This window comes from Hylobates moloch, unplaced genomic scaffold, assembly GCF_009828535.3.
Source record: "Hylobates moloch isolate HMO894 unplaced genomic scaffold, HMol_V3 SCAFFOLD_5, whole genome shotgun sequence".
Lineage (NCBI taxonomy): Eukaryota > Metazoa > Chordata > Mammalia > Primates > Hylobatidae > Hylobates > Hylobates moloch.
Window position 1 is genome coordinate 132,737,886 of NW_026652280.1, and position 7,269 is coordinate 132,745,154.

The window sequence follows — 7,269 nt, forward strand, 5'->3', positions numbered from 1 at the left end:
TTGTTTGAAGGGTTATTTTGAAAGTGGGAAAAAAAAAACCTTAGTTGCTAATGTATCTAAACTTCAGCAGAGCTTTTTGGTGATCTCCTACCTGCACCCTCAACTCTTGACAAAGAAGCAAGATTATAGATATATTTTCTAAAGGGAATCATGTATGGAATTTTTTAATGAGTTTTTACTTTTACCTCTGTACTCTTGATTTTCTATTATTGAATAATGTTTTAAAACACTGATTTTTAAGGCTTTATATATAAGTTTTCCAAGCTGATGTTCACATCTTTTTTTCATGAACTATCAGAATATAGTGAACATTTTTCAACTATTTAAGGACTTAATGTTTAAAAAGCCATAAAATAGAGAGTAGTAATATGACCAAATAATTACTTAAAACTGAAAGCTAAGTTATCAATAGTTTATATAACAGATGTTTTCTGAGGAGATGTGCATCCAGTGAGACCAAGGTAGAAAGTTTATATAATTGTTTTTTTTCCAGTAAATATGAAAAAAAAAAGCTGTAGCTTGTTTATTACATGTCCAAAATACACTGGAGCCTTACTTTAACACAATGTACTGTAACTTGGAATTTGTTCTGTTATGAGTCTATCTTGAATTCCCATCTATGAAACTGTAGTCAACAAAAGCAACAAGTATTTTCACATGATGTAAAAGACCATACTATGATGGCCATTGCTAGAACTTGAATCACAAATAATAGCTAATAATTTTTCATTTTTCAAAAAAGATCATTTGGATAGCAGCTATGTATAAAATGGAAAATAAAAAATTATTCTATTTTGCATGAATAGTTCAGACTTTCCCATACCAGAGCCAAGTAGTAACTAAAATTAGGATCTTAATTTTCAATGATAAAAGGTCTAAGGTTCATTTAATTATGCTCCTTTAACATTGTCTTTCTAGATTTTTCACCCAGTATTTTCAATATTTGGGAATGCAAACAATTGATATATTTATTGTATGTTGGCTAGCAGTTCATCCTTCTGCAAAATATGCATTCAGAGAAATGTGAAGCTTGTTTGAATGAAGATTTAAACCATTTGTGTCATTTGTGTTTTCATATTCAAATACACCAACTTAAAATTCTGAACCTATTTTTTTCATCATTAACTTCCTAATATACCAGAACATATACCTTTTTCATGTAAAGTTGGCAATGGGATATGGTAGTTTTATTTTTGAAAAATATGTAACATGACTTTAATATTTTTATAGTTTTCAGAATTAGAAACATAGGAAGGGAAAATGTTTTAATTAGATAAGTCAACTTTTTAGTGTCTGTAGTGGTGTACTATAATAGCAAATTATAAAGCATTATTAAATATTTATAATAATTTTTAATATTACCTACATTATGAATTTAACTAAAATAAAGTGTGAGTTGTATATTTTTTAATTGGGTTGTTTCAATAGCTGGAAGCATCCTGAAGCATTATATTGATTTTTGAACTATTTGAACTCAAACTGAGTATGACTTGAAAATAAATTAATAATTTTAAAACATCCAAATCATAAAGCTATTTATGCATTCATTCATTCCACAAAGATTTATTGAATACCTGCTATGTGTTAGGCACTGTGCTACAGATGGACACAGATGAAAAATAACTCCTATCCTCAAGGAACATTCGGTATATTTGGGGGGAAAGGGAGGAATCTGTATATGAATAAGAGCAATAAAAGGCTGCATCTGTTGGCTGGGCGCAGTGGCTCACACCTGTAATTCCAGCACTTTAGGAGGCTGAGGCGGGCAGATCACTTGCCAGAAGTTCGAGACCAGCCTGGCCAACATGGTGAAACCCTGTCTCTACTAAAAATACAAAAATTATTCGGGCATGGTGGTACATGCCTGTAATCCCAGCTACTTGGGAGGCTGAGGGACAAGAATCACTTGAACCTGGGAGGTGGAGGTTGCAGTGAGCCAAGATCGCACCACTGCACTCCAGCCTGGGTGACAGACCCAGACTCTGTCCCAAAGAAAAAGAAAAAAGGCCGGGCGCAGTGGCTCACGCCTGTAATTCCAGCACTTTGGGAGGCCGAGGTGGGCAGACCACGAGGTCAGGAGATCGAGACCATCCTGGCCAACATGGTGAAACCCCGACTCTACTAAAAATACAAAAATTAGCTGGGTGTGGTGGCATGTGCCTGTAGTCCCAGCTACTCAGGAGGCTGAGGCAGGAGAATCGCTTGAACCAGGGAGTTGGAGGTTGCAGTGGGCCGAGATCATGCCACTGCACTCCAGCCTGGCGACAGAGCAAGACTCCGTCTCAAAAAAACAAAAACTGTATCTGTTGATAGAAGTAATGAAAAGGATTGGGGCATGTGGAAGGAAGTGGGACTGAGTAGCAGGTTAAGGATAAGAAAGACTTCCCTGAAGAAATTAGCTTTAGAGTAGGGTCAGATGACAAGGTGTGGTGGGCATTCTGGACAGAAACCCTTGTTTGCCTGTTTGTAAATATGCCCTTATTGAATGATGGAGCAGTTAATATGTAAACTTTAGAAGCTCAAGGAAAACATCTTCAAAAGCTTATTCTTATAGAAAGGAATGGCTTCTGTTGAGACAAGAGTAGGTTAAGTTTGGAAAAGTCATGTTATAAAAAGATGAAAACTTGCTAATTTCCTCTAAATATATCAGGATATGGTCATACGTAGTTCCTCTACCAGAGAAGTCAACAAAAGCTTTAACATGTTTCCTCAGCAATGACTAAATATGTAAAATGTCCTGCAAGATTTTGATGTGTCTGCTGGTCCATTATTTTAAGGTTCATGTTTTACAATGAACATTACTTATTTTGATTATTTTCCCTCTTTCTTTGCTCACTGTTGATTCTTGCATTCTATTCAAGTTCACTTCTTTTTTTTTTTTTTTTTGAGACAGGGATCTCACTCTGTTTCTTAGGCTGGTGTACTGTGGCATGATCATGGCTCACTGCAGCCTCAACCTCCCAGGCTTAAGCCATCCTCCCACCTCAGCCTCTCAAGTAGCTGGGACTACAGACATGCACCACCACCCACACCTGGCTAATTTTTATTTCTGTAGAGACAGGATCTCGCAATGTTGCCTAGGCTGGTCTTGAACTCTTGGACTCAAGTGATCCTCTCACCTCAGCCTCCCAAAGTGCTGAGATTACAGGCATGAGACACAGTACCTAGCCTCCTTAGTAATTCTTTACCAAAGGTCTTCAGGGACAGTAAATTTTCTAGATCCCGTTTGTCTGAAATGTCTTTATTTTGTGCTCAACCTTTGTTTTTTGTTTTTGTTTTTTATAGACATCAGTTTTCATTATGTTGCCCAGGTTGGACTGCAGTGGTTATTCACAGGTGTGATCATCGCATACTACTGCCTAGAACTCCTGAACTAAACAATCCTCCTGCTCCAGCCTCCCAAGTTGCTGAGACTAACAGGCACATGCCACCACACCCAGCTTAGTTTGCACACAATCTTAAATGATCATTTGACATTACAGAATTCTAAAAGTCCCCAAATACAATATTGAAAACCAGATACAACCCAAATGTCTATCAACAGCTGAATGGATAAATCCATTGTTACATAGTCATACAATGAAATACTCAGCAATAAAAAAGAATCAACTACTGGTATACACAATAACATGGATGAATTACAGAAACACTAGGCTGAGTGAAAGAAGCTAGACACGAGTACATACTGTATTATTTCTTTTTTCTTTTTTTTTTAAGACGGGGTCTCGCTCTGTCACCCAGGCTGGAGTGCAGTGGCATGATCATGGCTCACTGCAGCCTCAACCTCCCAGGCTCAAGTGATCCTCCCACCTCAGCCTCCCAAGTAGCTGGGACTACTGGCACATGCCACCATGCCTGGCTAATTTTTATATATTTTGTAGAGATGGGGTTTTGTTATGTTGCCCAGGCTGGTCTCAAACTCCTGGGCTCAAGTGATCCTGCCTCCTCAACCTCCCAAAGTGCTGGGATTACAGGTATGAGCCTCTGTACCTGGCCTGTATTATTTATTTTACTTGAAATTTTAGGAGAGATGAAGTTAATCTATAACTACTGGTTATCTATTGTTGCATCTGGATGACTTTGAGGCATCCAGATGCAGCAATAGATAAGACTGCAGTCTCACTTGAAGGCTGGATTGAGGGTCTATTTCCAAGCTCACTCGTGTAGTTGTTGGCAGGACTCAGTGCCTCACACGTTGTCAGACTGAGTTCCTTAATTCTTCATTGGGCGTAGGCCAGAGGCCTCCTTCACTCAGTTCCTTGCCACAGTGTTCTCTCCAAAGGACAGCTTACAACATACAGCTAGCTTCCTACAGAGTGAATGATTGAGAGAGAGCAAGATAGAAGCCAGCCTTTTGTTAACCTAATCCTGAAAGTGACATCCATCATTTTTGTCATACTCGTTTCATTAGAAGTCACTAAGTCCAGCCCACATTCAAAGGTTTGAAGACCAGAAAATGGGATCACTGGACCATCTTACAGGTCAAACTTAATTTTAATAGTAATGTTTTACATGTAACAATGCAGAATGACCATGAATAGTATGTATTTTTAGAAGGCTCATGCACTAAAACTCTCATCTTTTGGTTAATGCCTAAAATTCCAGGGAGCTTTGACCTTTCAATTTAAGGATTTAATTAGTAAAATATAGATTATTTAAGGTAAATTTCCTTTTGGGCCTGAGTAATAGTACTGGTTACCTTTAAAAAATGTGAGGGTTGGGGCATTAACCCCCCTGCACAGTTGAAAATCCACAGATAACTTTTGACTACCCCAAAACTTTACTAATAGCCTACTATTGACCAGAAGCCTTGCAGATAACTAGTTGACTAATACATATTTTATGTGTTGTATATATTATATATTGCATTCTTACAATAAACTAGAGAAGAGAAAATTTTAAGAGAATCATAAGGAAAATATATTTACTATTAAGTGGAAGTGGATCATCATAAAGGTCTTCATCCTTGTCTTCATGTTAAGTAAGCTGAGGAGGAAGAGGAGGGGTTGGTCTTTCTCTCCAGGGGTGGTGGAGGCAGAAGAAAATCACTGCGTAAGTGGAACTTCCCAGTTCAAACCCGTGTTGTTCAAAGGTCAACTGTATTGTATATACTACATTTACCTAAAATTAGATATACTGTATTTGCCCTAAATCCACTTCAGATAAAGAAGATAGGCAAAGAATAGGGCAAACCTGGTAAGCCCATGTAAAATGCTTTTTTTTTTTTTTCCTTTTTTTTGGCCTATGGTAGATTTGTTGATAGACCAGCTCAATCTTCTCATATTATGAATATGTACTGACAATTTTAGTATCTTATGTTTGTTTCTTGACCTTAGATTATATATGAGTTGGTTTTCTCCTTTCTTTTTTTTTCTTTACTTGAAAGGGCCATGCTTGCAAGTGAATATTAGACATTGCATGATTTTCTAATATTCTCTCCAGTTTTCTACACCTACCTCTGTCATCTTAATTTCTATTTTCACGCATTTGCTCAAATTAAAGTTGTGGAGATTAAATGAGTGAATACATGTAAAGCACGTAGACTAGTATCCAGCAGATATTAAGTGGCCAATACTATTATGATTGATGCTGTTGTTCTTTGATGCTTTGATCTCCAAAACCTACATCCAATTGGTTCACTTTCCTTCTACACGATTTGTCTCCTCTTCAAATCTAACCTTTCTCTTCTGTTCATCATCTTACATAGTCTCACTGCTACTTGGCCCTACTAAAATTTATTTTTGCTCCTTACCACATTTGCCACAAAAGTTGATCTAAACCATTTCCATTCTTCTGAGATGTATCACCTACTTACAGAGGTTATTATCTATCCAAAATCTTCTCTTCTTCACTCCACTTGAACATACTTGCATTCACATTCTCCTCTCTGTTTCAGGTATCAACTCTTTCCTCCTGGCTCAAAGGAAGGTGCATTCTTTTCTGACTACAACCACATCTCTGTTTATTATCCAGTTCAGTTAGCATTAGGCTCGGCTGCAAATAGAAAAATCTCTAATTAACAGTGGCTTTTAACAAGGTGTTTCCCTCAGGTGAAAAATCTAGAAGGCGGCTCTTGAGGGCTCATAGGGCAGCTCCACGAGTTGATTTTTCCATCTCACTGCTATGCCATCTCTAAAGCATGCCTTCATCCTTACGGCACAAACTTGCTGCCTGAAAACCAGCGAACCCAACTTTCCAGGAAGTAAAATGCACTTTAAAAGATCAGGAGGGCCAGGCGAGGTCGTTTACGCCTATAATCCCAGCACTGTAATCCCAGCACTTTGCGAGGCCGAGGCGGGCGAATCACCTGAAGGCAGGAGTTCAAGACCAGCCTGCCCAACAGGGTGAAACCCCGTCTCTACTAAAAATACAAAAAAAAATTAGCCGGGAATGGTGGCGGGCGCCTGTAATCTCAGCTACTCAGGAGGCTGAAGCAGGGAAATCGCTTGAACCCGGGAGGCGGAGGTTGCAGTGACCCAAGATTGCGCCATTGCACTCCACCCTGGGCGACAGAGCAAGACTCTGTCTCCAAAAAAAAAGGCAGGGATGGCCTCCTCTCTTTTAGATGCCGTCCCTAAAGACATGCACACAATTTATACCTAATTGGCTAAAACGTAGTCACGTAGCCACATTTGGCTGCAAGAGAGACTATAAAATAAGCTATTTTAAGCTGGGAAGCAATGTGTCCATCGACACAGTGTTCTGTGACTTTAAATAAAAAATTGGTTTTCTGTTATAAAGAAGTAGAGACTAGGTTTGGTGAGGCACCCATCCATCCTTTCTCACCTCCAACAATAATTTGCGTTTATTTTTTCAATCCCTTCCCATCCCCTCAAACATAGTTCTCTACCTTTTATCTCAAAAGATAACCAAAAAAAACCTCTTGATTCTGGTCATACTCTTCCTTTCACTGCAACAATAACAACAACAACAAAACCTTATTCTTCTCCTTTAAAATTTCTTTAACGTTTTTTTCTTTTCTGCTATTCCCAATCCCTAAACACCATCTCACGTTTAGATTATAAAGCTTTCCACTTCGTCTCCGAGTTCCTGCGGGCACCTTATATCCCTTTTACCCCAACCAAGTCCTTAAATTTTATTTACATTTAACGTCACAATACACGAGTAAATATTGTCTTTTTTTAAAAAAAGCACAAATATCTCAAACGTCTCCCTTGGGGACACCAATGGCTACATTAAGCTCTTTAGAACGTAGAAATGAAAGAACGCCTCCCGGGTTCAAACGATTCTACGGAACAAATGAAAGAA